This window comes from Telopea speciosissima, chromosome 10 (genome assembly GCF_018873765.1).
Source record: "Telopea speciosissima isolate NSW1024214 ecotype Mountain lineage chromosome 10, Tspe_v1, whole genome shotgun sequence".
Classification (NCBI taxonomy): Eukaryota; Viridiplantae; Streptophyta; class Magnoliopsida; order Proteales; family Proteaceae; genus Telopea; species Telopea speciosissima.
This window is the reverse complement of record NC_057925.1, coordinates 32,811,583-32,834,239: the sequence shown is the minus strand read 5'-3', so window position 1 is coordinate 32,834,239 and position 22,657 is coordinate 32,811,583. Positions and strand designations below refer to the sequence as shown.

The 22,657-nt window shown below is 41.8% G+C and overlaps 1 long non-coding RNA gene across 1 annotated transcript; it reads right to left on the bottom strand.

Moving 5' to 3' along the window:
- Positions 1-598: 598 nt before the first annotated feature.
- LOC122643072 lies at positions 599-19,235 on the bottom strand. Its single transcript, XR_006330160.1, has 3 exons — positions 18,846-19,235; positions 10,995-11,005; positions 599-610 (listed from the first exon to the last, which is right to left on the bottom strand). It is a non-coding gene; the product is annotated as an uncharacterized LOC122643072 (long non-coding RNA).
- Positions 19,236-22,657: the final 3,422 nt, after the last annotated feature.

Here is a 22,657-nt window from a genome sequence, read left to right as displayed (position 1 = left end):
CACAGTTAGCAAGGAGCCTGAAGATGACTTGGTGTTCTTCTCTGAAGGAAAGATACCCAAAGACTTCAAATGGAAACTCGACAAGTTTGATGGGACTGGAGACCCTAAGGCCCACCTTAAAATCTTTGCTACAGTGGCTAAATCCTGGGACCTCATGGAAAATCAAATGGGGCAGACTTTTCTCTACTCACTTGTTGGATTTACTTTGCGATGATTGACACATTTGGATCAGGCACAGACTTAGACTTGGTCAATAGTGGTGGAAGCCTTCACAAAGCAGTACTCATACAACACTGAAGTGGACGTTACACGGAGAGAGTTGGAACACTACGGCAAGGCCCGACTGAGGAATTCTCCCATTTCATTATGAGGTTTAGAGAGAAAGCCGTAAAAATGTGGGATCGTCTGATGGAAGCGGAACAGGGGGGATAATCCTGGAGAATCTGTACGGAGAATATCATGATTGCCTTTACTACCAACACCTCAAGACTTTTGAAGAGCTAATGGCCGTAGGGAAGCGTATTGAAGACAAATTGTTCAGAAAGGCACATGGCCAGTATAGCCACACAATGCAATATCAGAGCCAAAATTCGGAGGTGAATATGGCAAACTCAAGACAACGTGAGTTCACCGATTTGGGTGTGGCTAGGTCTCTTACATATGCTGAATTGAAGAAACTAGGACTTTTGGGTACGGTTCCTCCGCGATCGGTGAGGGATCCTCCACCATCTTGGTATAACCCAGACCTATACTGTGACTATCACACCCAAAAGGGGCACCCCATTGATGAATGTATTGCACTCGGGCATGCTATCCAAGACCTATTGGAAGTAGGAAAATTCAAGCCAAGGGCAAAACAATAGTCTGTTAATCAGGCAATCAATACCCTCGAAGAAGATCTAGAAGGGTTTGACCCCACCTCCTTGATCCAAGCTTTGCCAGTTCCTTCAGAAGAGGTACTAACAGGTCGAAAGTTTTCATCAATGATGTTCGCTCAAGATGTCCATGAATCTTCCTTTCCTTCAACAACCGATATGACCAAGCTGAATGAATCTGAAGGCAATAAAGAGATCAAGGAAAAAGAGGTTTTGGCAGGATTGTAATCTTGGGTTGACCTTTTGCCTTTCCCTCTCCAAGATGAGATCATGCGTCAGATCCTACAATCGAGAAATAAAGATTGCCTAGATTTGTTTCATGAAATTACTCTCCTCAACCATCGCAATGACGACCTCCAAGGACTTTCTATCCATCCAGATTATCCTTTCTTCAATATCTTCGAGATAAGAGACCTCTACCAGTTGTCTACTGAAGCCCTTTATTTTCTCTGGTACCTTTTCGAAAGATATGTGATAGCATTCAACTTCCATGTTCCAGAATTGTTGACCTATATGAACCAGGATGAATTGCATCCAGAATTTGTTCCCCCTCGGTCGAACACAATGAAATTCCTTCTTCAATTTCAGACACAGACTCAATGGCTCGAGCAATTATTTAGCTGTGCAAAATGGAATGTCCTTTATACCCTCCACAATCCATATTGGATACAGGAGTCACGAGAAGAACCAAATGCAAATCTGATCATGCGTCGACCTCACTGCACCTTTCATTTTTTACAACATTCAATTTGTTGGATTTCTTTAATAGAGGATACAGAAAGGACGATTGGGAGAAGATAAGGAATCATTTGTGTAAGATTAACGGAGTCCCTAAGGAGCAGATTCCCCCAAGTTTATGGGAAAATCCTTTTGATGCTACCACCGGTTTTAAAAGGGAATACTTCTTTTACATTGCCAGCCTGCAAAGTGGTAGAATCATCGAAGAAAGTTCTCCTTATTCCTCGACGGAACAGGGGAAGACATTGATTGAGGACATTACTGTCGCCCGAAGGCGTTAAACTATGGTCATTAACTTGATGAGCATCAGTTTCGTTGGCTGACTTAAAATGGATCCAATGCCCAACTCTGGTTAGAAGGACATTTTTAATGGAATAAACTACACAGTCCCGTGACAAAGCAGTGACAGTGCTTCACTCTTGTGTAGATAGGATCGCACTAAAGACATCATTGGGTCTGCATCCCTTAGGTCTTTAGGTGTTTTCATTCAGTCGAATTTCCTTCTATAAACTCATCCACTGTGTTTTCCATAGTTATCAATGAATATGTTTCTTTCCCATCTATCCAATCCTTTTCTTTTTTCAATTCATCCAAGTAACAGTTTGTGATGATTTCATGACTGTTGGTAAAAACAAAGGAAAAAAAAAACTACTACCCATTTTCCAATGTCAAAGTCTTGATGGTCAAAGATCTAGAGCTTTCCATACATCTGATCCCCTTCAAACGAGCCGAAAGCCTAGATGAAGATTTCATCTCATAAAGCCTGTTAAGGGAGGCCCCTTTGGCCGCTAGTCATCTCAAATAAACCCTGAGATAGCAAAATTCACTAGTCCCCCAATTGTGTCTTAGCCTTTAAAAAAAAAACAAAAAACTCGCTTTGACCTACCTACACCTCATTATCCATATATCCTCTTGCTCATCAAAATGTCCCATTAGCTTCTAGGGTCTAACCGGAAGAGGTCTCTCAGTGAAGTAAGATGTCACAAGGGCAATATGTTTTCGAAGGATTTAGAAAAAAAAAAAAAAAAGTAGCTCCGTCTCCACAACCAAAATTAGGCCAATCTCAAAAAGAAAAAAATGAGAGTTCAAAAGAAAAAAAAAAGAGAGAAGAGAGGATGCGTTGGCTCAAGACATTGCAAATAATTGGGAGCACTTAGACCATGGGGCAAAAATAGCCATTTTTCCTTCGAAGATAATATTGTTAAAGCTATCAAGGTTGAAATTACCAAAGTCTTCAGTTGAGACACGAGAGGGATTGCCAAACTTCTCGATTACATTACTAAAAAGAAGAAATTCTCCAACAAGTTCAGTTACCAGAATCTTGGTAGAGTTTTGGGAGCAGAAGTGTCGAGTCATGGTTGGACCCTAGGGGCACATTTGAGCCTCTACCATCCTTTGGATCCAATCCTAAGCCCCATTACAACCTAGTAAAGCCCTCCCAGGCCAAATGATGATAAGACTCTCGTCGACAGCTTCGAGCTCACCTGACTATGATGAAACTTAATTATCAAGACTTTGAAGATCAAGTCATCTTTGTCCTGAACTAAGTTCGACTTGATCCCTATTTGGGGTACGTAGGCAACTTGATGAAGTAATAATCAAGTCCGGTCCTCCCACATGTACAGTTTCCCATTCGTCCATATCCAACTCTTCCTTTTTGCTCACTTGCATCATATCTATCATATTTCTACTTTTCCCCTTTCCTACTGGTATTCCTCTCTTTTTGATGTGATCCGATGGTGTAAAGAAAAAGAAGCACGTCTAAAAAAATCAGAAAGATTTATGGCTTATAGGGAATTAAATGCCAATAGCATTGTACTCACCCTCTCAACTAGTAAGATGACCCGAAAAATCAACTTGTCGCTGAGGCAATCTCTATCCAAGATAAGAAGGACAAAGGAGTATGAGGGAAAAGATTTGTTTCCTTGGGACAATCCACCAGTCAAGAGCATGTGGACTTAAAAGGGCATGTTGGCCATAAGGATCGACTCCCAATCATGAAGAGTCTCAGCCTAAAGGGCGAAATGACCGTACAAACGGAGAAGGATGATACTGTCTAGGATAAAATGCCATGACTCTCCATGAAGGAAGGGAAGGGTAACCTATCCACCCATCTTGTTCATACACATTCCTTCAATTTATCCTTTGACTTGCTTTGCCAAAAGTTCACCCAACACCCATTCAATGTTGGCCAATCGATGTTTGTCGAGCCTACATGTGTAAGAGGATGTAAATAATATGCCTATGTGGAATTGTGCATTACTAAGTCAGAATGTGAATAACTATAAGTATTCAAAATAAATTTCTCTAACAAATAAAGTTTTTTTTAAAAAATAAAAATATAAAAAAAAAAAGAGAAAATAAAATTGTTCGAGTAAATCCTAGATTTCTCTGCCAAGGTTTTTTTTTGTGATGTTGTAACATGCAATTGTTCACTAAGCTTTTGTGAAAGACAAGTCTTGTGCAACACAAAAATGGAGAATATTGGTAAGTACCTATGGTTGCATGTGATTGCTTTATTTGTATCATAAACATTTGCATAAAATTGATTACTTGCATGAGATTGTGTTTTCCTGTTTGCATGAGGACTATGATTCCCTTTGCATGCAAAAAAAATAACAAATAATAAAAATAACAAATAAAAAATAAATAAATAATAATAATAATAATAAAAATTACTCTTTTTGTTGCATTTTGGATCATAATACAAACTACCTGAGTTTTAATGGTAGACTTCTTTGCCATTGACATCATGGATCCGTGTGCATAAGATTGCATTGTCCTTTAAGCATTTCAGCATTCTGATTATGACAACACTCATATACTATCTAATTTTCATCACCATAGTGCCCATGTACTACTTGGCATCTAATGGTATACATGTTGGATTGCTTTTCCATTTTCATCATGGCTACACATGCATAGGATTGCGTTTCCCTAACCAATGTCTTGATCATAAACCATCTGAGTTCTCATTTCCATTATACTTGCATGCAACCTACTCATCTAATCATGGTAGAACTCATATGTAGCTTGGTCTCTGATCATTTAATTCCATCAGACCCTCGTACGGTTTGACCAAACCTTCAATCATTCCTGCACTCACGTGCGATTAGACTATCTGATTACTGTTGAGTTCACGTACTCCAATCATTTGGCCCCGTGTATAGTTTGACCAAGCCCTTAACCACTTCTGCACTCATGCGCATTTGGTTTTTTGGATCACTGTTAGTTTGATCTTTCGATTATACCAGATTCACGCATGGTTTCGCACTCTCGTGCAATTTGATCCTTTTGATCCTTGCTATACTCATACATAGCTTAATTCCCCATTGATTATTCTAATTACAACTACACTCGTTTATAGATAGATTACCATTTGAGTCTTCTGATCCCCTTTGTACTCGTGTACAAGATTGATCCATTATCTGATTTTTCTTATACTCATGTACGAGTTAATCATTAACATTTCTAATCTTCAATATACTCATGTATAGTTTGATCACCCCATGAATCTTTTGGTCTCCATTGTACTCGTGTACAGATTGACCCATCATCCTGATCCTCTTTGTACTCGTGTACAAGATCGATCCATTATCTGATTTTCCTTGTACTCGTGTACGAGTTAATCCTTAACATTTATGATCTTCACTATACTTGTGTATAGTTTGATCACCCCATGAATCTTTTGGTCTCCATTATACTCGTGTACAGATTGACCCACCATCATGATCCTCTTTGTACTCGTGTATAAGATCGATCCATTATCTGATTTTCCTTGTACTCATGTACAAGTTAATCGTTAACATTTTTTATCTTCACTATACTCGTGTGTAGTTCGATCTTCACATTTCTGATCACATAATGAAGATTTGGTTTTTCGAGAGTTTTTCTTTTGAGGTTTTCATCGTGATTAACCGTCTGTTTTGGAAACTCTACCACCTTTGAGCAAAGCGTCAGCAGTACATGTTCTTGGTGACAAAATTAGTTGGTCTTTTATCTTTACCCTTCGGCTGTTGGCACAGGCCTCGACCAAAGAGGGGCAAACTATAGACACTGAATTTTGTCACCTGCTTGGCGATGATGAGAATAGGACACGGACAGACATCGGTATCTCTCTCAAGAAGGACTCTAAGCCAAATCACCCTAACATCCCTAAAATGACCCTTTTACCAAATGCTGAAGGAGGTACTGCTCACCTTCCCCAACCACTGCGGTCTCGCTAGCCGGTTAGCGGGCTATGGGGGTCTAGGGGACAGGCAGCCCCCCGACAGAAAATTTTCAAAAGGAGTCAAAAAGGAGAAGAAAAGCCCTGAAGAGAAAGCCCACGGGCCCAGATAGAACCCCAGTGCTGAAGGAGCCCATTTAAGGTCCAAAATCAAGGAAAATTGGCATTGCGCCCCCACGGCGCGGTGGACATTTCCACGGCACTGTGGGGACCCACTACGGCACCACTGTACTTTTTCCATGGGTGTGACATCAGCCTACTGACGTCACCCACGGCGCTGTGGAAAAGTCTCCCAAGGAGCCGTGGACATCTCCACGGCGCTATGGAGGTGTTATCTGGCCAGGGGAGAGGATCACCCTCCCTTATTTGGAAGAAGCTCCTCGGGTAGGGAGACCCTCCATAGGAGGTTTCTATCCCTTTTTCTCCCTTTTTCACCTTCTTTTCTCCCTCTTTCTCTTGTGAGTGTGTGAGTGAGTGAAGCCCTTTCGGCGTGGGTAGATCCTTCGATTACCCATCCGAATGTAGAGCGATTCTGCTCTTAGAGTCAGTTATCCCGTCAGTGCATGGATAACAAGTGAAACCCCCCATTACAGACGTTATTCTATCCAGTTGTTTACTACCAAACTACTTAAAAGAGTCGTTATTCTGCCCAAAAGGAATTGACCTCGGTGCATTCATCCGTCTCCCCTGAGCCAAGGGAATACATTCGCACAGGTATAAATACTGCATTTTTTATCGATTCAATGTAGTCCTTTTGTGTCTCATCATTTTAGTGTACATTTTGTATATCTAATGTAGTTCATAATGTCATAATGTAGTTCATAGTGTTTCCCCCCGTAATAAAAGGGAGAGAGAGTATTTTGTCATTTTGTAGCATCTATTACAGAGAGACCGGTTTCGGCCGGGCGAGGTGGGTGCCTAACACCTTCCCACACTCGTAACCTGACCCCTTACCTAGAACCTATAATCGGACCATATGGAGTCATGTAGCCTGATTCCGTTCACAACGGATAGGGTTACACTTAATGGGTCCTAGGCCCTAACCCTAGGTGGCAACTTCACATCATTTTTGTATATTTTAATGTATGACCCCAATCCCCTGATTTCATTTTCGTCCATTGACAACATTACCCATATAATCCTTCTTGTCACCGATAAGGCTGCGAAAACCCCGTCATGGCGAGGACCACAGTACTTATAGGTTTGACCCACATTCGGCCTACGATATTGAGTCGAGTTGGAATACGAATTGGTTCCACGGTAGGCTTTATTTGGCCAGCCATAGGTCTGGAAATTATTTGGCCTCTTACCTACAGATGACATCGCAGCTTTGTCTTTCTCCTTCTCTCTAAATCTGTCTTCCATTGTCTTTGCCTTGTTGACCATTTGAGCATAATCCCGGATGTCCATAATTTACAGTACCGATCCAATCTCGGTTTTGAGTCCCTTCTCAAATTTCTTTGCCTTACTAACATCCCCTCTCAGGTGTTCTGGAGCGAAGTGGAACAGGTCTTCAAACCATTGTTGGTAATCCAACACTAACTTGGTCCCTTGTACCAGTGCGGTAAACTCAGCTTCTTTCCTGTCCCTGAAGCTCTTTGGGAAGTAGTTCTTGAAGAAGACTTCTTTAAAATGGTTCCACGTGGGATTTGGATGCGTGGCTTCCAAATTGGGCTTCGTGGCCTTCCACCAGGCTTCAGCCTCATTCTATAACTGATAACCTGCACATATCAGCTTCTGTGCATCTGTGCACTCAAGCACTTCAAATGCCTTCTCTAGGGCACTGATCCACCGTTTCGATTGCATCGCCTCTAAAGTTATCTTGGAAAACGCGGGTGGTTGGAGTTTCTTGAATCTCTCCATAACCTTGGCGGTAGAGTTTTTTGTTAAACATTGAGGCACAGGTGGTGGGAAATGTACTGGCCGGTTGGGTGGCGGAGGTGGCGTCGTGTGCTCATGCATCATAGTTTTGAATTGCATAGACATCTGGCCTAGCAATTCTTGTTGTTGTTGCATGGTCTGCATCATTATGGTCATGAGAGTGTTTACTTCACCGGCTGCTATTCCCAGTTGAGGTGCTGCAGCAGTGGCTCGTGCAGCCGCTGGTGCCTCTGATGAAGCAGCCGATGCTTCAAAATCTTGAGCCCCGGTTCCATCAAGTAGTTGTACCTCTGGTATAATGCGAGGGCGTTTTCCACCGCAACCACCTCGTGATCCTTTCCTTGTGTTGACCATTGTTGCTTCTCTGAAAAGAGCAGCATGTTCAATATTCCAATATTGCTTATCGGGGTCAACATTTAATTCCTAGTTAGTACATGTACACGTCTAGTCCACAATTCCAGTGAATTCATGTGGGTCTGCCAGTAAGGTATATTGTTAGATATGTTCTCCTATTTGTTATGAGGTGTTTCTCCTATCTTTTGTTTGTGTTCTTGTTTCTTAACATTTTATGTAATGGTAAGCTATTCATGACACTATATGAGAGGTTTCAAAATTTTTTAAAGAAAGTCTTTTAATTACTTACCTGCTCTAATAGGCAAGCCTTTCCAGTTTCCTTCCGATCACAAACTCCATCGCAAGTAGGTACTCTATGTCAGCTCTCACTTCTTCAGCTAAGGACATATAAAAGTCTCGCTCCCTGGGTCCACTAATGGCAGTAATGGCTAGATAAAAATCCAATTGGTTCTCTGATCGGGGTAGCACTAGACGTATCCGTCTCAATCTCTCTCTCAGCTGTCTAATATAGATCATGGTGTTAGGGTCTCCAGGCTTGGCTGAGCTAATAGGTTCTGTAATAGAGAGGTTCTAAGCATCAGGTTATACTTAATTAGAAGAATTAAGTACAGGCTATAGGAAAAATAAGCAACTACAAATAGTAAAAACATAATTAGGTTGGCTTGAGGTACCTTAGCGTCTACTATTTTCAGAATAACTTGACAACCTGACTAGTCCTAATCCGGTCTGACCTAGGTTATGGGTATGGTAAGACCTACACTCTTCGCACGTCGTAAATATGTATTACAACATACCTACATATCTATGTTTAGTTTCACATAGCACCACACCATTTGATTTGTACATCACAGTATCATGCACATAATATCAATTATTTACATACAAGTTATTTCCAATAATCGTATACATATTTTTTTTATTAAATATTTAGGCACCAAAAGAAAATCTCAAATTCCTATGTGTCTTGTGCTAGAATTTTCCAAGTGATAGCCATTTCCCCTTTTATGGGTCATTAGGCAATAAGTGATTTATCTCATAATGCATTATTGTATTTATTTAATTATTCATTATTTTTTTTTATAAATTTTTTTTTATATCATTTCATAAAAGTTTACGTTTCCATGCCTATTAAGGCTATTTTAGGCATTACCCAAGTTCCTATGTGCAAATTTTCAAAAACAGCAAAAATGCATTCGCTGGGCGATGTCTCTGGGCGTTAGGCACATCGCCCAGTGCCATCGCCCAGAGAATTGGGGCGCAGGTATATGAGTCCGAGAGGGGCCCATTTCATACCTAACTTCTTCTAAACTCCTCTAAACACTTGGAGAAGCTCCTTGGAGGGTAGTGTGACTGTTCCCACACCAAATCCTTGCATTTCTTCGAGTTCCTTGCGAATCCTCACGTGCTTAGGTAAGGTTTCTTACTTGCTTTCACTATTCTAGGTTTCTTTTTGTTTCTCCTTACATTAGCTAGGGTTTTATTGAATTTTCTTGCCCTAACTACCTCTTTTCTTCTCTTTTTGTAGCAAAATGTCTACTAGCCATCGTACGGCTAGGAAATCCGTGGCACAGAAGAGACTTCGAGTTGAGACTGAGGATTCTTCATCATCCTCAGTGCTACCATCCTCACCTAGGGACGATTCCTCTTCGGAGGAACCCGAGTTCGATCGATTCCACTTTTCTAACTATGAGCATGCTAGGGATTGGAAGAACTTTAGATCCTTAAAGATTGTGAACGGCCGAGTAGTACAGGTGGATGAGTTCCATCAGTACAGTCTTTTTACCAGGTTCAATATTTTGGGTTGGACCTCTATGTTGACACCTACCGAGCCTTGTTACCCTAACTTGGTTCGGTACTTTTATTGTAACTTGGTGCCATCTGGGGCACAAGAGTTCAGGTTGGAGAGCAGGGTGAAGGGAGTGGACATCAGTTTGACCACTGCTTCACTAGCAGGGATATTGGGACTACCCAATACTGGAGAGAGGTGTTACTATAAGCCTTGAGTTGACATTTTTGAGATGTTTTCCTTGGAGACTAGGAGGAGGGTCTTCAGGGTTTTGACTGGGTCTGAGAGCACACTCAAGTCTGAGGCTTCCTATAAGCCTAGTGGTCGTGTGATCAGTAGGTGTGATACCTACAATATCTACCCCAAGGGCAGGAATAGGGGTAGCATATCTATGCTGACAGCCTACATCACATATTGTCTATTGGGAGCTGGCAGAGGAGGTCCGATCATAAACCTCCCATATCTATTGCTTCAGGTCATGTTGTATCACGCACAGAACCCGTCTGATGGGAACCTTCCATATGGGAAGTTCCTCACTTTAGTCTTTCGGCATTTCGAGGTTCCTTTGGAGGGTGAGTATGCAGAGAAGGATAGGTCCAGGCCTATCGACAATACCTCGATTCTGAAGATGAAGGTGCCAGGGGGTGATCCACCAGAGGAGGAGGAGATGATTATGCTTGGAGATGAGCATGATGTGGAGCAGGGTGATATTGGAGGTGTAAATCCCCTACCCAAAAATAGGGGCTAATTGGAATTTTTGTTGAAAGCCCAAAATTTGAGGGTCAAGGCTACCAGTATACTATGGTGCATTGAACCCGAGGTTGAACATAATGAGGTAGCCCCATTGCTGAGGATCTACATACCATTAAGAAGGCAAACACCAACTCCTTGTGACTGTACAGCTCACCACCAAATGTACTGGCTAAGGAAGGTACCATCCCTTGATTCTAGGACCATTGGACAAAAATCCTAGTTCTAGGCTAAACTAATGATGACCCTCATCACCTCAAATGTTTTTGATAAAGCATTTTTAAACCCAAACATCAATTTTCATGATTGATTTGATGATGAGAACCCAATTCCATACATACATCTTAAATCCCAACATAAATGACAAATTCTGGTAATTTACAGATTGACCTTCTCTTAGTTAAAATGATATAACTCCACCACCCGAACTTCATTTGTATTGATTCCAATTTTGTTGGAAACTAGACTCATAGGGATGCATTTTGTTAGAAGACACTATTACCTAGTTATGTCTCTAAGTTAGCTAAAAATTTAGCTCAAGTTGCTGTCAAAATCGGATCCTGCTGTTTTGACAGGTTGACCTTTGCGTAATAAAAATATCATAACTTCATAATCCAATCATTTTTTTCTTTGAATACAATTTTCGTAGAAACTAGATTCATATACCTTCATTTTTTTAGAAGGAACCATGATCCAATTATGTGTCTAAATGGACTGAAATTTCATTTCAATCCAAACAATTTTGCAGATGAATTCTCTGGGCGATGCACACATCACCCAGAGACATCACCCAGAGTGCAAAAATGCATTAATTTAATGATTAAATCTGTGGGGACCACCCATATTGGACATGGGAACCCTCCATAGGATGAAGGGAGTCTAGGGAACCACCTCATACCCTTGGACCCCTGTGGACCCCACCTATGTGGCTAAAATGAGGGAGAATTAGCCTAAAAATGCATTTTGACCTTGGGACAGCTTGGGCCAAACAGACCCTAGTAACTTAATAGTCTATAAATAAGAAGACTCAGCCTCATTTTAGAACCTATTTCTACTGCTGAATCCGTGGGAGAGAAAAGAAGAGAGAAAAGAGAGAAAAGAGAAGGAGAGGAAGAAGGAAGGAAGGGAAAGAAGAAGAAAGAAGGGGGGGAAAGCTGTCCCTGCCACCAAGCCCAGCTCCAGCAGCCATTCTTGGCTGTTCTCAGGTATAAAACTACAACTATACCTGCTGCCTTGCTGCTATTACTGTCTTTCTCCTTAGATCTCTATTGTTTGGATGAGTTTCTAGCCATCTGGCAGCCCAGAACAGCTAGGAACTGCCTAGAACTGCTCCAGATCTGCCATGCAAGAATGGAGCATGGAAGATCTGAGATATTTGAGTAAAAATACAGATCTGTTTTGCTGGTCTTGAAGCCGAAATCTGGCTGTGCATGGCTGCACTGCCAGATGCACTGTTGTTTGACTGTTTGAAGTCCTGAGTGCATGCCCTGGCTGCATGGAACCTACCCCTAGGTGGTAGCAGCTTTGGATTACTATTTTATACCTAAAACCAGCCAAAACCGTGGCTTGCAGCTGAAGCTATGCTGGGTTACTATTCATTGGGCTGTCTGGGCAGCTTCTGGCAGCCAAGTGGTGGGCCTAGGTGAAAATCCACAAGGACCAGTGCAAAGTATACCCCTGGGGGTCCAAGATGACCTAACATGCATGAGGAGAGGATCCATACACTGCCTGTGGTTCAAAACCTTGGAATCTCAGGCTAATCCCGGTTTTGCAATCTCTGGGTGATGGCACTGGGCGATGCAGACATCACCCAGTGAATGGAAACTTCACTGTTTTGCCGATTTGACTTAGGGGACCTACACATATGGACTATAAACAGTGTAAGGAGGTGGAAAATGACCAAAATATCCCTCCTCACATCTGTCCATAATTATGTATACCTTGGGTACCCAAGTGGGCCCCGTAGGGCTTAGAAACCCTGTCTGTGTTGGTCCTGTAGCACTGCTGACCTAGGGGCTGTGTTGTAACACTATTGTGACCTAGGACCATGTACTACAGTGGTAAAATACCATATTGACCCTAAGCCACATTCTCCAGATGAGGCACCGGGACATGGGCCTAAAGCTCAGTGCAAGACCCAGAGAATTCAAAGTGATCTCGAACTGAGCACCGAGTTAGACCTAGGAGCCTAGACTAACACTAGGTTATCCAAAACAATTTTGAATAATTAAAATAACATATTTCTGATTTATTACTTTAGGATTTGTTTCCGTGCTCAAGGTGCACAGCCAGATACCGACCGGAACTGAACAAACATCTGAACCAGTAAGGATCAAACCAAGGTGAGTGGAACTACACCATGAGTGCAGGTGTAACATGACTGATGGGTCATGACAACAACAACAATATTTACTGTCTTTAATTACTTTAAATTGTTTTATATTCTCATTTGAATTCTGAATCTTATCTGATGAACATTGGAAATGGATGATAATGCTTGTATGTGGAATTGCTAGATTAGATGCCGTAGCCGACTTGGAAATGAGCCCTGTGGTAGCCCGTATTATGGGATACTGTAGACACCACCTGACTCATACAATGTCATATAGACATGGGGTTAGAGATTCATCACCCGTGTTATGCACCCTTGCCAACAGGGGTTAAGGTGTTGGATGCCTGTGGGGGCAACCATCTGAATATGAGAAAAGAGAAAAGAAATGAAAAGGACACCGGAATGGTGCATATGGGCTATAAGCCAGAAAAGAAATGGATTGTCCCACAGGTTAATCCAGAGGGCCAGTCGGGCTAACCTTGGAAAGGGATGCTGGAACCGACTGGTTTTCTCCGATAACTCAATGGGTGTATCGTGGGAAGGCGTAACATGTATTGGGGATTGTGGTAGCACTAACCTGCTTTAGTTGTGATGTTAGGTGGCTAATAAATAAAATGAATTGCACCTCATGTAGGACTCATTTGGTTGTGCTTGCATGTGCATGCATGGTTTACATTTCATTCACGGGCTCGGTGGAGCTCACACTCTTGTATATTCTCTTTTAGTTGACTTTACAGGAACGGGTTTGCCAATGGGCGAGGAAGCTGTCGATGGAATCATAGATCTTCCTCATCTTGTTGCATAGCGACGATTTTGTTATTATCTAAGTTTCTTTCTTTCAAGAAGTGTAATGACCAAGATAATGTACTTATTGAACATAAATGGATATGTATATGGTATAACATAGGTATTTGGGATCTTATTATCAATAATATAAACCATCTGTGGGTAGTCTAAATTCTGTTGCACTCTGATATTCTTTTATTATCATTTTACCCTCATTGTGTGGTTTGTGACATGTAAGTACTGCTTCTTGATCCTTGGGGATTGCGGATGTCGTAGGATATCCGGTCACTTGCCTAAATCCTCCCAGGGGGTGGTTTGGGGTGTGACAGGAGGAGACATCTAGGGCGAGCATGGAGAGGAGCAGGGTGTAGGTCAGGGCAACTTCGAGGGTGTTGGCACACAGTTTATAGACTTACCTACCTCTGAGGTGACAGGTGCCACCAGTTCTCAGGTTCCAGGGTCTTCTGAGTAGGCATAGATGATGTCACATTTCAGAGCCTCAGCACTCAGCTTACTGATATGTCGACCAGGATGGATCAGGGCTTCACATCTCTGGAGAGCAGGGTGGGATATGTGGAGTAGCGCTTAGATTTTTGGGACAGATTCTACCAAGTTGACTCATGCCAGACACAGCCTCCTTGGGGTGATTTTCCTCCTACTAAGTAGTTCTCCGATCAGCTTCCGATGTTTTTATGCTACGTGGTTCAGACTATCCTTTTTTTTTGGCTTATGTACTCTTTTTATTTGTTTGAGATGTATTTAGTTTCAGTTTTTTTTTTTGTCAGCTTATGATTCAATTTAGTTGCAGTACATGTAATTAAAGCTTATGTAGTGGCTCAGACATAGTTGCTTTTAGTTTAATGGAATTTATGCATCTTTTACTTAATTGCATCTACCTCCCTTGTAGCTTTTAATTATTACATGTTTTAATTGTTGGTAGCTTATTAACCCTAATCTGCATTCCATGAATGTAAGAAGAGCCTCACGCTCTGATACCAAGCTTTGTCACATCCCAAACCACCCCCTGGGAGGATTAGGTAGGTGATCTGAATTGCTTAACGGCAATCCGCCAAATCCCATGGATCTAGAAGCAGTTAATACATTCACGGATCCACATTCATCACATTACTACAAGTAAGATCAAAGTGCTGCAGATAAACTACAATTGCAATAACAAAGAGAAAGAGCAATACGGGAAATGATCATAATATGTACATAAGTGAGTTTGTCCTGAAACATTTCCCCAACAAACCACAAACTAAAACAATAAAGCTGACAAAAGCAAAAGCCAAAGTAAATATATACATATATATACAGGGTGAGCTGTCGCAACCCCAAAAAGAGAAATAAGAAACTACAACTGAACCACTGATAAGACGGGGATAAACTCCTGTAAAAAATAAAAAGGAGTCCCCAAGACAAAAAGCATCAAGTACACTCTTCACTGGTCTTCATCAACGACCACCGAGAATGCACGCATCATCGGCACGACCTTCGTCGGAGTCCATACCAACAATGTCATAATCACAATGGCTCTCCTCCTCGTAACGAGCCTCCATGCCACAGTGGCATCGATCTGCAAAATCATTTAAGAAAAACATATATAACAGAGTGTGAGCCCCACTAAGCTCGTGAGCAAAACATATCATCATGCATGCACGTGCAACCACAATCCACATGATCCTACATGATATGCATGTCCAGATTTATTATTAGCCACCTATCAATACAGCTAAGTTAAGTCTGTGCTACTATAATCCCCAATACATGTATCCCTGGTGTGGGCTTGGTTACCCCTTCCCGCGATACACCCATTGAGTTAGCGGAGAGGACCAGTAAGCCCCCGCATCCGTTCACCAAGGTCGGCCCGACCAACCCTCTGTGATTAACCCGTGGGGCAATCCATTCCTTTTCACTTTTCTTTTTTGTCTTATAGCCCATATTCACCATTCCAGTGCAAACACATTTCTTTTCATTCATTCACCATTCCGGTGCAAACATATTTCTTTTCATTTCTTTTCTTTTCTCATATATACATATGGTCTCCCCCACAGGCATCCAACACCTTAACCCCTGTTGGTAAGGGTGCATAGCACGGGTGATGAAACTCTAACCCCATGTCTATATGGCATCGTATGAGTCAGGCGGTGTCAACCATATCCCATACTACGGGCTACCACAGGCCTCATTTCCAAGCCGTCTACGGCATCTAGTCTAACAATCACAATCATCAGATAAGATTCACAGTGTTGATCAACAGACAGTCCATGTGTAACAATTGAATAATTTAATTGAAATTTAAGTAACACAGCATTTACAATTTGAATTTAATTGCCGGCACAGCATCACAGATTACATGTACACATATGATAATATTTCACTCACCTGAGTCTGGTTCTAAGAACTCGGTCGTAAACTCAATTCCAACAGCAGTCTGGTTGTAGGCCTCGAGCACGGGATCAAATCCTAGATATAAATCAAAAGTTGTCATTTTATATTTAAATCTGTCCTTGGAGATCCTAGGGTTGATCTATGCTCACTGGGTTGACCCGGTGTTTAGTTGGTCTTCACTTGGAATTCTTCGGTCCTTGCACTGGGCCTTAGGTCTATGTCCCAGTGCATCATCCAGAGACAGTGGCCAAGGGTATATTGGTCATTTTCAATAGTGGTACATGATCCTAGGATATAATAGGCTTACTATGCTCTCCTCAGCCTGACAGTGCTATGGGACCAAGCACAGGCAGGGTTTCCAACTCCTGCGGGGCCCACTTGGGTTCCCAAGCATTTCCCCCATATGGACTGATGTGGGGAGGGGCATTTAGGTCATTTTCCCCCTTCCCATACAGTTCCATGACCATTGGGTGAGGACCCCAAGCCAAACTGCAAAAACTGCAGCAATACCATCACTGGGCGTTGAGTGCATCGTCCAGTGGATCGCCCAGAGTCTTCAAATCGACAATGGGCTGAGATCCCTAGGTTGTGGCTCATGTGCAGTGATCAAATCATCAACCCATGCATGTTAGGGCTTAAGGTAACCCCTGGGGTGATCTTCATCATGGTCCATGTGGATTTTCCACTGGGCCCACCACTTGGCTGCAAGAGGCTGCCCAGACTGCCCAGTGAATAGTATCATAGGGTTTTCTCCAGTTGCAGATCTGGATTTTGGTCATATGCAAGGCTGGAAACAGATGTAAAATGATGTTTTAGGCCTGCTTCGACCTAGGGCTTGGTCCTATGCAGCCAGGGCTTGCATCTAGGGTTCCATTCAGCAGTCTAACAGTGCATCTGGCAGTGCAGCTGGGCACAGCCAGATCTCGGCTCCAAGACCAGCATATCAGCCTCATAAAATAAGCTAAACTTCTCAGATCTTGCATGCTTTGTACTTGCATGGCAGATTTGGAGCAGTTCAAGGCAGATCCCAGCTATTCTGGGCTGCCAGAGAGCAAAAATCCATTCATAACATAGGGATTCAGAGAGGGCAGCAGGTATGGACATGGAGATGTTTACCTAAGTAGGGCTGGGGTGCCACGAAATCTAGGCCCAGGTGTGTGTGAGCAGCTTCCCCCTCCTTTCTTCTTTCTCTCCTTTTTCTCTTCTTTTCCTCTCCACGAAATGAGCAGTAGCAAAGGCTTAAAATGAGCCTAAGGCTCATCTATTTATAGGCCCAGCCCTCCTTAGGGTCTATTTTGCAGCTAACGTCCCTTTTGAAAATGCATTTTTGACTGCATTCATGGCCATTCTGGGCACACTGGTGGGGTCCACAGTGAACCAAGGGTATGAGGTGGTCCCTCAGACTCCCCTCTACCTATGGAGGGTGCCCATGTCCAATGTGAGTGGTCCCCACAATTTAAAATCAATTAAATATGCTGTTTCACACTTTGGGCGATGTCTCTGGGCCTTGTCTGCATCGCCTAGAGATTTTAGCAAGGCTAAATCTCAGTGGGGTTTGCATAAGGGTTTGACCCATGGTCAGGGCTTTGTCCCCACATGCCACTTAGAGGTCTTTACACACTTTTCCAGGGGTGGGTCCCACAGTTGTGAAGAGGAGAGAGATTACTTGGGGTTTAGGCAATATATGATGCTGTGATCTGTACAGGAGCAAGGGTCAGTGATCCATCTACTGAAAGGCATGTAAGAGGTCATCCTCAATGTTTCCTCGTCAATCTCAACCACTGGAGTGCTACTCCACAATGTTCTTGGTTGCCTGATTAGGGGTTCCTATCCTTCAATCAAAATTCCCGCCAATCAGGAGCAGGGTTTGACAATTGGTGCTTGATAAAATCTGTTTCGTGGAACATGTAGGTTGTGTTTGGTTGAAGGTGTCAAACGAGTTGGATTCTTAAATTTGATCAGCTTCATAAGAATCTGGTTCATGTGGATCTGGATTCGGATAAAAAAACCTGTTTGGTTACCCTAGGTCTGTCATGTGGAATCCAGCTGAAAAACTGTTTGGTTGCACTAGGTCTGTCAAGTGGAATCCTTCTGAATCCATATGTAAGACTGTTTGGTTACCCTGAGTTTGTCAGTTGGATTCTACTTGAATTTTGTCTGGAAAAATATTTTAACCTTGTTTTGTTATACAACATATGCATACATTTATATGACTTTATAAAAATGAAGATAATCAAAAAATTGGATTAAAATTCTAAGTGTGTAGTTGCTTAGCCACCTCTGTGCAGGATTCATAGGGACTCTTCTGTATTGCAGTTGCTTAGCCACCTCTGTGGGTCTTTGAGGCTTCAGCTCTTTTTTTGTTGTTATTATACACAATTATATCTTCTCTTTTATTGTATTAACAATAAAATCTTTTTCTTACCTACCCCTCGTCCCCTCTCCCACTCCCAAAAAATGCAAATTACAGAATGCACATTTCATTAGTTTGGTCCAACCGAGTTCACAAAAGATTATCCTACAAGTAAATTAGTAAAAACCAAATATGAGAACTACTGAACACAGAGAAACCAATGAATTGAATGTCCTACTAGTAAATTAGTAAAGATCAAATAGGAGAACAACTGAACACAAACAAAGCAATGAGTTCCATAGTGCATAATAAAAACCCAGGAAATTTCTAAAGGGAAATAAACGAAGTAGAAATACGAAAAAGGAATTTACTGCTCTAGGGCATCTTTCAATTCGAAAGTAGCCTCTGTGGCTTCCTCCATTGTTGGAACTCCTCCAACGACAACTCTAGGCATTGGAGTCATTGAATCTACATGCAGGTCTTCTTCATACAAAGCAAATTCCCAATCATCGTCCCATAACGGCCTTTGAACAGATGCATCAATCTTCCCATTCTGACCAGAAAGCAAGAAGGAAGACCTCCCTTCTTCTATGGACACTGACGAGACGATAGAAGTCGTAGGCCTTGAAACCTTTTAGGAGGCAATCGCCATTGACTACTCTGCAGTTGGCACCAATGGGGAACCTCGCAGACCGCCATTAACACTGAAACTGGCAACCTTGGCTGCAGCTCTAATGGTTCCTCCTCCACCCATGATTTTTCTCAAGAAATCCCTAAAATCCTTAAAATCAATACCTAAAAATCGATTTTGCTCAAGAAATCCCTAAAATCCTTAAAATCCATACCTAAAAATTGATTTAGGGTATGAGTTGCAGAGCCTGTGAGAGAGGAAGCGAGAGAGAGAGGGAGAGAGAGCGAGAGAGGGCTGTTCTTACCTTGATATCTCAGGAGTTGCAGGTAGGGGTCTCCTCCTCTACTCCTGCTCTTCCCCTTCTCTTTCCCTTCGGTCACAAGGTGCTTTCTCAAAATGAACAAATGACAACATTTTATCGGGAACAACTTGTCAAGTTTATGCTGAGAAATTCAAAAGCCTTCCAGGGAGCATAAATTTTGATTTATCCACCCAAGAACAATTTCTATGGAACACTGCTCATCAAGCACTTTTTAGGTGTTTTTCCGTTTCTCAGAATAGAAAAACACCAAAAACTGTTACTGGTAAGGTTATCAAGCAGGCGCTAACTAATGAATGTTTTTTCAAAAAGGTTGTACACTTAAATCTCACAAGTCTCAAGAAATCCTTCAACATTGCTAGTTTTATTGCCATTAATTAAGGTCTTCATCTAAAAGTATATGGTCATCAAATAAGGTTAAGTGCAGAGGAGTCTTAAAAAAATATGATTCGATCCCTAAATTTGATTTATAGGTTTGGTGCTGTGCTTAATATGGGAGAGAACCTAATAACTAAGTTCATACTATAATGTGGTTATCAGTATTGTCATGCCAATAATGCTAAATACCTTGAAATTTCATAAAAGGTTTCTTATTGTGGGCTAATAAACTCTGTTGTATTTACTTTTTTGTTGGAGTAGACCTCATTGAATTCACAGATAAACAAATTACAAGGAAATGGGAGTGACTATTCTTGCACATTTTGACTACTTTATCAATTATCTTAAACAATTATGGTATGCTTATATATTTGCAATGTCACGCCCTAAACCACCCCCAAGGAGGATTGGGCAGGTGATATAACTCACCAAGATGCATAATAACAATCCACCAAATCCCCAGGATCCAGAAGCAGTTAATATAACTCACAAACACACACACCCGTAACAATGGAAAATAAATGAATACAGAGTGTTGCGGAAGCGTTAAACATTTAAATATATACATCACATTTATTCATTGTTTCATACCACCACTTGTTCATACAGTCTATACAATTATAACCAGAGGTTTACAAAAGAACAAAAGGGCTATCCATCACAAGCCCGATAAAGCTATACAAAAGAAGGGAAATTAGTAGATCCTATCTACCCAAAAGAATCCCTAAGCTTGGAATAAATATGTTGCCCATCCCTCAAGGATCATCCTCAAGGGCCACCCTGATCACCCGTATCAAAGGGATAACCTCCGTCGGGATCCACACCCACACAGTCATAATCAGCATCACTCTCCGACTCGAAATGAGTCTCCTAGTCGTCGAAACATCCACCTACAATATCATCTAAAAGAAACTATACAAGAGTGTGAGTTTCACCGAGCCCGTGAATGAAATATAACCATGCATGCACATGCAAGCACAACCATGAGTCTTTATGCATGAAATTTGTTGATATTTATTAATCAACCTAGCAACAAAACTATGGCAGGTAGAAGTGCTACTACAATCTCTGGTGCGGGATTTTAACCCTTTCCCGTGATACACCCATTGAGTTGTTGGAGAAAACCAGTCGGTTCCAGCATCCTCTCCATGGTCAGCCCAACCAGTCCTCTATGTTACCACTGTGCTACCTCCAGTCCTATAGACTGGAGGGTCTACCGACCGAGCAATACCTCCTTGAGACATTGGCCTCACGCATTTCTGTGCCACAACCATATTCTAATAACCATGGTGGGTCTACTGATCGAGCAATGCCTCCCTGAGACATTGGCCTCACACAATTGTGGTATCCAACACCTCAACCCCTCTTGGCAAGGGTTCGTAGCATGGGGGATAATACCCTGACCATATGCATACTATATGGCATAGTATGAAGTGTACAGTGCTCCTGCATCCCATACTATGACACACCATACCCTTTAATTCCAAGTCGACTGTAGCATCTAAACTAGCAATTACATGTAATCAATTCCGTCAACAGTTTTCAATATAAATCAAATAAGAACAAGAGTTTATAAAAGATAGTAAATTAAATTAGTAGTGTTATCATGATTCATCAGGCATGTTACACCTACACATATGGTGTAATTCCACTCACCTTGTTCAAGTCCTGTTTATCCTTCAGTCTATCGGGTCTCGGTTGGGCTTTGACACTGCTCTTTGAACCTAGGGCTATAACCTATGTTAACGGGACCATTAGAATGTATTAAATGCTGTTAAAGGAGGTTTAGAGTCCTAGGGTTACCTTAGGATAGGTTGGTTTCAGATCTAAACACAAAACAATGTTGACAGCATTCTCTGGGACTTGCACTGGGTCTTAGGGGAAACAACCCAGTGCATCTCCCAGAGAGAAAAATGCAGAAATTTGTGGGGTTTTCTCCTAACTTTTCCCTTATTCTAAGTCATAATAGCTTTGGGGAGTAATGGAAAAGGTTCTCCCCATGGTTGGCTCATGTTTTAGGCTCATGGTCCTTCCTTGGATCATGACTAATGTGTTCATTGGTACACCCAAAATGAGGACAACAAGGTTGCATGGGGGTAGGGGTTCATGATGGTTTTTATGTTCTATAAACTACTTTGGGGCTGTGGATGAAGCCCCAAAAGGTTTGGGACAGTTTTGGTCACAAAGCAGCCACTGGGCGTTTCAATGGGCGCTTGGTGTAACTCCTAGTGCATCGCCTAGTGCTTGTACAACATGGGATTTTTGAATCCAAACATGGATTTTCTTGCTGGTTTCATCCCAATTCGATTTGGGATGACTCCCAAAGGTTACTAAAACATGTAATTAGGTAATTGCAATGGTTTACATGATCCTAAACATGGTTTGCTACATTGGTTGATGGATTGGGTTAACACATATAAGATTCAAGTAAGCATGGCTATGATCAGTCCTATAACATCATTTATCCATACTAATAGTATAGGAAATAGGCATTTTAGTCTACTACAGTAGTAACCGTAAGCTAATAAGTAGGAAATACAACATGCATGGGATGATCCATGGTTCTATCCTACCAATCATGTGTTAAATACATGATCTAGCATAAGACTCGGCTATTCACATGGCTGGAACATGAAATCTATGCAACTACAGGTTGTAATAGTGTAGATGATGAGTAAATCATATATAGGAAAGCATGCATGCAATGATCCATGGTCATCTAAGCAATTTACATGGCATTAGCGTATAGGAAACATGGTAGACATGGCTTTAATGCTAAACTTGGTCATTTTCATGCAAGGTACAGAATTGGCTGCATGGTGAAGTAGGATGTGCTCTAATGGGGATGTTTACCA